Below are 9,510 nucleotides of genomic sequence, written 5' to 3'. Positions count from 1 at the left end.
CCCAACCTCAACCAGGAAAGAAGCGTCAGGTGAGGCTTTACTGAATGCTTTACACGTTGAGACCATTCACTCCTGCAGAGGAGCCTGTGGGTCCGGTACAGTTTTACAGCCTAAGGAAACTGCCCCCCACCCCAAGGAGCAAGCTGGACCCTACACGGTGGGAATGGTGCAGCCCAGATCCTCAACTCCCTCTGATTCTAGCCCATCCTTTCCGCAATACCAAGTGGATACCAATAACAAATATTTTAAAAGGTATTAGAAAACATAAACCTTGTCTTTTTTATCTATTTTACAGGAAGAACCATCTTTGGAGCTGGGGAGGGCCTGAGGTTGTCTGAGAAGGTAGCCTTGGACGGTGAAAGCCCTTAGGAGACCTTTGACCCAGACCTTTGACCTAACCTCGCCTGCATTAGATGCTCGGCAGGGGAGCAGATCATAAAGCAAATCCAAAGAAACTGTGTGACTGTCAGAACTAAAATGTATTTGTGCAGATCCTGGGATGTCCCCGTGGCTGAAGATGATAACCTCAATCAGTGGTTCTCAACCAGGAGCAATTTTGGCCCCAAGGTTCATTTGGCAATGTCTGGAGGTATTTTGGTTGTCACAATTGGTGGTGGAGGTCACAGGGTCCAGGGAGGCTGCTATGCCCCCCACAGGGCCCAGAACAGCCCCACCGCAAAGAATGATGTGGCTCAAAATATCACTAGAGCAATTCCTTTCTTTACCTACTGGCCACTGGCATGAGGACCCAAGTGATGGTAGCCTCAACCCCAGTGGACCCATTACAGCGCCTCCTAGCAAACTCAGGACCATACTGCAGTGGAGCCTAAAGCTGGGACTTCAATGGGTAGCGCAAATTCCCTGAGGGTGACGAGACATGCTGCTGAGGACAGGGCACCGGGTTTCCGCTAAAGGCTTAGCCCATGTGTGGCAGCCTGTGAGTCAGGCCCTGCCTTGTTCACTGTTCCTTTATTAAACCCTCTCACGCTCCCCAGCTTGAGTGTGCCGTCTGTTTCTCGCTGGCAACCTGACTGTCACTACACCAATCTCCTTGCAGAGTAGTTCCCGATGCACACTCCTGGTAAACAGCAGGAAGAGCCCAGATCTGGAATTCTGCATTCCTGATCCAAGGGTTTCTGTTTAACTTAGGGAGTTTTCCAAAGTGGTTATACCAGTTTACACTCCCATGAGCAGTGTATGAAAGTTACAGTTGTTTTACATCCTGATCAACAGTATTGTGTGGTTTTCAAAACTTTATTATTTGAGTCCTTCTGATGGGTGCATAAAGAAACTTCACAGTGGTTTTAATTTGCGCCACTCTAAGGACCAATGAAGTTGAACATTTTTTCCTATGTTTGTTGGTCATTGGATATCATTTTTTGCCAAGTCTTTTGACCATTTTACTGTTGGATTGGTTTTCTTATTTTACTCCTGACTTTAGGAGCTCTGCATATGTTCCGAAGATAAGCCTTTTGTTAGATATGTATAATGCATATGTATCTTCCTCCACTCTATGGGCTGCCTTTTCACCCTCCATATGTCATTTGTCTTGATGTTAGTACCTGGAGTATCTTTTCATTGCACTTGTTTATGCTCACTGATTCTTGAATTGTTTCTTTTTCCTTGGATTCCTCTTTGATTTTGCTGAATTTTATTCCAAAGCACATTTTGGGACAGATAGAAGATAATATTCTGATTTCTTGAATGTTAACAGGTCTTTATTTTGCCCTTATTCTTTATTGGTAGTTTAGCTGGGTATATAATACTTGGAGAATGCTCTTTTTCTACAACTGCACCAGTGAAACGGTTATGAAGAAAAAAATACTTCCTGACGTCTCATTTACAATATATATTTCAAATTTCTTAACCTTGGTTTCTTTTTGTTAAGTATTCTTGTTTCTTAAAATACCTGTTTCATAGAGATTCAATTTCCCTGAATGGGTCAACTGGTCTTCAGTTTTTCATCTGCAGAAACTAGTGAGTTTTAGATGCTTTTTTTTTTTTCTTTTAAACCCTTACAGAGGGAAATCTATTCCAGGTAAAAGAATGGAAAATTTTAGAATTCTTAGCATCTCTTTTTGGTAGATTTAATGTAATTTGATGTGCAAGTCAGGTAATGGAAGGTGGCACACACCTGGGACGTCTTCTGGGGGGAACAGTTTCCCCTTCCAGTGGGCCATCTGCTGTGGCAGTCTTCAGCTGGCTGGGAGTACTTAGCCTTTAACTCCCATTGCCAGCTGACAGAGGTCAGCAGGAGCTGATGCAACAGAATTTTCTGCTCCATGCAGAGAGCTGCCCTCCCCACCTCTCTCTCTAAGCAGGTATTATAGGCTGAGGTTGCCCCAGACTGGCTGCAGCAGGACTGAAATTCAACCCCTATGCACTCAACCACCATAATCTGTAGCCCCCTCTGGAAGATGTAAATGGTGGGATGGTCCACATTTTCCTTTAATCTCTTTTTTTTCTGGTACCATTTCTTATTTCAGAGCATCAGGAATTCAGGAATTTAGATGGTGCCTTTTCCAATTCCCAGTGATTATGGAGAATTTTCCTTATTATTCTGTTAGGTCATCTCAGTGGGGATTTGGTAGAGTAAAGGATATAAAAACTACTAAAGGTTAGAATATCACCCTGAATGAGAAGATCTAGTAGAAGCTTTGTGATGGAAATCATCTGTAGATTTAAATGCATGCCAAAGAGCAAATTCAGAGATTTAAGGATTAAATGTGATTAAAGCACAGACTTTTGACTATTGCTTCAGTTTCTAGTAAAACCCATAGCCAATTGGACGGTCTCCCTTATTAGCTCATTCTGAAATCATCAGCAGTTTACATTTTACTCGAGTGATCCAACAGCTCTGGCTTAATTATCCATGAAACTGAAGGTAGCCTTCAGCTAGAAGAGCTAACTGACCTGCTTCTTAATTCAAGCTGCAGGAAATCCAAGGTATGTCTCTGAAAATGCCTTGATTACATACATACTTTGGAGAGATTCACAATTAATCTTTACCAAGTGTTCCCATAAATGCTAGTTTGAATTCTTTTTAAATCAAGATAGCATGTCAAGGATTTCTATAATTAGTTCAACTCGACCTCTTGATAGTCAACATGTTTATTTTTGGATGACTATTTGCTATTAGCTCTACTGCTCAACACTAAAATACAGTCCCTTAATCCGAAAAAGAATATATCTATAAATGAATCAATTTGCTGTACACCTGAAACTAACACAACATTGTAAATCAACTATATTTCAATTAAAAAATAAAATAAAATACAGTCCCTTTCCTAACTAATTCCTAATTAATTTCCTAACTTTCCTAACTAATTTTCCTAACTAATTTTACTTCCTAACTAATTTTACTTCCATAAGCTCTATGTTGTTAAACAGATCAAGTCACATGACCTAATGAAAGTTTAAGTATATCTAAAATTTCAATTTTCCCCAAAGTGATTAATAAATGAAATTCCCAATGAAAAGCTTTGAAACCCTGTAAAGGTATGCCATCTGTTTTCTTGCTTTTTATTTTGAAATAATTTCAGACTTACAATTGCAGAAATAGTACAGAAATACTATACTCTCTTCTTCCAGCTTCTTCAAATATTAACTTCTAACATAACCAATAGTACAGTTATCAACACCAAGAGATTAATGTTGATATAACACTATTAACTAATCTACAAACCTTATTCACATTTCACTTCCATTGTCCCACCCATGTCCTTTTCTGGTCTAGGATCTGATTCTGAATCCCACACTGCATTTGGTAGTCCTGTCTCCCTGGTCTCCTCCATCTGGGACAGTTCCTCAGTCTGTCTTTTTTTTTTTTTTTTTTTTTGCGGTACGTGGGCCTCTCACTACTGTGGCCTCTCCCGTTGCGGAGCACAGGCTCCGGACGCGCAGGCTCAGCGGCCATGGCTCACGGGCCCAGCCGCTCCGTGGCATGTGGGATCTTCCCGGACCAGGGCACGACCCCGTGTCCCCTGCATCGGCAGGCGGACTCTCAACCACTGCGCCACCAGGGAAGCCCCCTCAGTCTGTCTTTTATGACCTTAGTGTGAGTGAAGAACGTCAGCCATTACTTTGCAGACTGTCTCTCAGTTTGTATTTGCCTGATATTTTCTCATGATGAGACCGAGGTTATGCATTTTTTGCCAAGGATACCCCAGAAACTGCTGCTCCCTTCTCAGTGCATCATAGCTGTGGGTACATGAGGTCCATGTCTTATTACTGCTAATGGTCACTTTGATGATTTGCCCAAAGTGGTCTCTGCCCGGTTTCTTTACTGTCATATTAGCATATTTCCCTTTGTACTTAGTAAGTATGTGGTGGGGAGATACTTTAAGACTAGGTAAACATCTCATTTCTCATCATACTTTTCACTCACCAATTTTACCATCCATTGAATGCTGTTTGCCTACAACAATTATTAGTATGTGTTACCCAAATAATGACTTATTATTTTCATCATTCTTTCTACATGTATTAACTGAAATTTTATTGTAAGAACTGTTCTTTCTCTTATTTTATATGTTCAATTATTTATTGGTATTAATATGACCTCTTGGGTATTTATTCTAGGAGTTATAATCCATGACTATCATATGATGAGTCTTTTAATTGCTCGACTTGTCCCAGATTTAGTCATTGGTGATCCTTCGAGTTAGCTCCTGTTTTGACAGTGACCCCATCATTTTTGGATCACTGTCATATTTTCTGGCACTACAGAATGTTCCCGGCTAGTCTTGTACATTCCCTGGGCCAGCTCTGGTGTCAACTGTCTCTCCAAGGAGCCCTGTTCCTTTAATTGGACAATGTTATTTAGAAACCAAGATCTGGGTACTGGGTGTGTTCGTTGCTACTGGGTTGTCACTTCTTCTCAGCCCTCTCAGTTTTCATTTAGGTTTACATGTCACTTGTGTTTACTTGTGTTCCATTTTGGTTTCCCCCCACATTCTGTTTGTCGAAAAAAAGTAAGATGGTCTCAGTTTCCTTCACTGAAGTTGTGTTTTACTTCCTCCCGTTGGAGGCCAGAGCTCAATGCTTCTAACTACTTTCCTACCTCGTTTCCCCCTTTCTTTCTTTACATGTTAAGAGTATAGAATGTTTGACAAATTTGACATACTTCCTAAGGGAGCTGGATAGGAGCATCTGTCCTAGAGCCTGGCTGGCAGGCAGCCTGAATGATGTCCCCAGGTGACCTCAGGTTCGGGTCTGAGAGGCCTGTAGTCCATCTGACCTTGTGCTTGCAGTTCAGCTCTGTCTCAAACACACCTTTTAGGGATGGAAGGGATTAGTCATGCAGAGAGAAAACAGTTTTCCTCAATAAAATTTAGTATCTTTCAAATACCACCTCAACTTAGTTTTTTGGGGTTTTTCCCCCCAGATTTGCTTCAGTTCACCTGATTGAAATGCTCTAACTCTGGCTTGGGAGGGAGAATTCCTGTTGAAATATGTGGATGGATGTTCTGATCCACAATGTGCATCTTGTGTGTGGAGTTGTTTTTAAAACAGCAAGTTGTTGTTGGGTTTTTTCCCCCGTGCTTCAGATAACCCAAAACCAGAGAGGATGTGTGTAAACAGGCACTTTAATGCACTGTTGGAGGGAAAATAAATCATTTCAAGAATTTTTGAAATAAATTTTGCAACACATTTTGAGATTGAAAAATGTTCATATTCTTTTACTTCTTAATTTCTTCTCTGGGAATCTATTTTGGGGACCAAAGCAATTAAAAAAAAAAATAGGCAGAGGTTCATTTCAGCATTTTTGCAATAATAAACTTGAGGGGGGAAAAAACTCCAAAATATCCAATCATAGGAAATGTGAAAAAATTATTACGAATACTCGATAGAATATTAAAGAGCCATTAAGCAGATTTCCCAATAAATTCGTAACATTAAAAAGGATTATCACATAATACATTGTAAAAGGAAGATCCTGGGTTAGTTAGACATTTGTACAGAACACACACACATTGTTTATGCATGTTTAAAAGACCAAGAGGAAATATACCAAAGTATACATAGTGGTGATGGTACTTCATGTATTTTTTTCTTTCTACTTCTTTGCGTCTTGTAAATCTTCCTGAATGAGCGCAAATTACTTTGATAACACGTGGAGAAAATAAGGTTTTTCATTTCTAGTAAGAATAAGTGGTTGGGCTCAGGGGATGGCACACAACAGAGGTCGTGCCGAGGGATCCAGCCCCAGAATCCCTTGTCTGGGCTCTGGGGTTTGAGCTGTAAAAGGGCCGGGGAGCATGGACACAGCCTCCAGGCCTCCAAACCAGCCATTTGTCCAACATGGTCATGGCAAGACCTGCGGTGAACCTAACTGCACATTGTTCAGAGAGCTACCGAGGCCAGACCTCCCGTGGCCCTTTGAGCTGACCCTGGTGCTGCTGGGGTCTCCCTGTGTGGCTGACGAGACCAGGGGTGGGAGAAGCAGCAGATGTTTAGAACAGTAGGTCTTGATCATCAGGTCAGGATGCAGCCTCAAGTCATGCACCAGGGTAGACTGGATTGGCCAGTGTAGAGATCTGGTCCCCTTTGCACTAGGACTCCGCAGAGCAGACCATGGCCCCAGAAATGTCATGTCAGTCCCTGGAGACCTCCTTGCTGTTCCAAAAATACTGTATCGTCTGTGGGTCTCCTGACACACAGGCTCCAGTGGATTCGGCTGGGTGGGAGAAGGTACTGAGTGTTCCTACTGGAACCTCGGGACCACAGCCCTCCCCAAGGCCAAGGTCACTGACTCATGTCCCCAAAGGCCATCTTCCCCTTTGTTCGTGGGAACAGCGTTTGGCCAGTAGCCCTGAGCTGTGGGTGGGAAAATTGCATCTTCAGGACTTCAGGGAATAGTTAGTACTCTTCATTGTACACCCTTTCTAACGACAATCAAAAGATGAAAATCATCTGAAGACCTGGAGTTTCTAACCACGGGCACACACCGAGCCTGTTGCCCCTAGGTCCTCACGTTCTCCTGACAGAACCTCCAAGGGGCAAGAGGTGTGAGGTCAGAAGGGCCTGGGCAACCCCCTCCCAGCCTCGCCCCTCAGCCAGGCCAGGGCTGCCCAACATCCTGCTACCCACCCTGCATTAACTCACTCTGCAGAGATGTTCTGACCATTAAAAATTTTCAGATCTGGTTCAAGATGGCAAGCCCCTCAACCAAACTTTGCTCTCTCCAAAATTCCCACGGAAAATCACGGAACAAATGTAAGAATAGTGCTGGGGAGTGAATCAACCCTGGAAAACAGGGAAGGTTGGTATTCACAGGCAAGAAACCTCAGGAAACGTCTTTCACGTACAAAGTAGATGAATAGAAGGAAAGAAAGGATGGACTGATGGGTATAATTGCACATATCTTAGAAAACCTCGCCTGGAAAGAAAGTGAGGGAATCCCTGCAGGGACCCCAAAGAGCCTGAGGCTCAGCGGCCCAGGGCCTGGAGGGCCTGAGGCTGCAGGACAATTTGGGGAAGTGTGGCAGGGTCCGCGCTTGTGGGACAGAGGCTGTAGGTGCTCTGATGGGCCCAGGTTCCACTGCCTAAAACAGACATCACCAAGGAGAAGTGTTATGTTTCTCACTGCGCCACAGCCTCCAGCAGATCCTGGCCTCTTCTGCCCACCAGCCACGGGGTTTTTAATCAGGCACAAACACTCCTGAAGTCAGAGCCACAGTCTTTCCAGGAGGACCAGCAGTGGGGCAGCGAGCAGACGGGGAGGCAGAAGAACTGGCCGGGGGGCCGCTTGGCCTGGAACACAAAGCTGGTCTCCCCTTAGTTGGTGGCAGGGCCAACCTTTATCTGTGACCTGAGATGGGCCCAGTGGACCTCAAGAGACTGAGGCAAAGGGACAGCATGTCTTTGGAGGCTCTGACGGTCATCCCAGAGACAGAGGTTCTTGTCCTAGGCCTCCCAGTTACCAGCTGTGTGACCTTTGGGCCTCATTTTCCTCATCTGTAAAATAGGTCTAATCTCAGTACATGACTCATGGGGATTTTGTGCAGACTCTGTGTGGTGATATCTGTAAATCAAATACCCTAAACTATTCCCCTGAGACTCCGTGCTGGGCACTGAGAACTCTGACAGAGGTAGACGGTCAAGCAGGATCTGTTGAATTTACTCATGTTGTTTGTTATAATTATCCGATGCTGCAAAACAAAGCCCCCCAAAACTCAGTGTCTTAAAGCAATGATAAATTATGTACTTTTTGATGTGGTTTTGTGTGGGTCAGGAATCCAGGGGCAGCTTGCCGTGTGCTTTCTCGTGAAGTTGCAAAGGATTTGCAACCCTGGCCCTTTTACAGGTTGCAAAGGTTGCAGAGCTAGGATTTCAGTCGTCTGAAGGCTGCACAGGCTGGAGGACTCACTTCCAAGGTGGCTCACTCGCGTGGTTAGCAGATTGGCGCCGCCTGTTGACAGCGGCCCCATCCCTCTCCGTGTGGGTCAGTCCGTGTGGCTTGGGCTTCCTCACATAATGGTCTCTGGGTTTCAAAGATGAACATCCTGACATTGAGAGAGAGAGAAAGAGAGGAGCAGAAGAAGGAGAAGGAGAAGGGGAAGAGAGGGGTGGGGAGACCAGGAAGAAGCTGTGTCTGTCTCTTTTCTTATGACTTAGCATAGGAAATCATATAGCATCAAACTTCTGTCATACTCCCTTGGTCAGGCAGTCACAAGTCCCTGCCCAGATCTGAGTGGAGAAACCAGACACCATCTCTCAGTGGGAGTGGCAGGAACCCCAATCACGCTGTAAGAATAAATATGTAGGAATATGAATATGTGTCTTTGGAACGTAGAGTCTGACACATTGTTGCTCTTATTATTAGAAACTTGAGAGAGCAGATTCACACCATTCTTTTGTCAAAAACTACTGGCTGTCAGAAACCGGTCTGGTCTGTCCCATGTGTGAACAGATGTGGACCTTTCTTGCCAAACACCTAGTTTGACAAAGACTGGAAATATTTATAAGAATAAAAAATTGGCTGGGTTAGTGAAGCAGCATGAAAAACAGAACACCAAAGAACAAGTCGAGAATTGATCAAATTTATATCATATTGTAAAATTTCTTGCACTTAATAAAAACCTGGCTGTGGGGACTCGTGACATAGCTGCCCATGATATATGGCTTTGAGGAGGAAGGAGGTGGAAACACAGGAGGGAGGGAATCTCCCTCTGTCAGATTTATGGTCTTCACTCTACTCAAGCCTCTGAGACCAGGCAACTCTTAACTCTCAACACACCGCCTTCCTTCTTCCCGGAGAGAGTAGACGCCATCACATGGAGTGCTCTAATTTTGCATCATCATTCCCACTCGTGTCTTCTTTTATCCCATCCTCCTTCTTGCCTGGTACAATGGAGGAGTGGCCCCAGCACTGACTGCAGCCAGCCTCTTTGGAGCCCATCCGACCTCTCCATTCTCAGGACCCTTTCATGCTGATTTTCATTCTTTCCTGTATCTTTGACATGTTGCTCTCCTTGTCTCCTTTTTGTCATTTCATGCCACTCATCT

The sequence above is a fragment of the Lagenorhynchus albirostris genome, chromosome 6 (genome assembly GCF_949774975.1).
Source record: "Lagenorhynchus albirostris chromosome 6, mLagAlb1.1, whole genome shotgun sequence".
Classification (NCBI taxonomy): Eukaryota; Metazoa; Chordata; class Mammalia; order Artiodactyla; family Delphinidae; genus Lagenorhynchus; species Lagenorhynchus albirostris.
Note: the sequence above shows the minus strand (reverse complement) of the source record.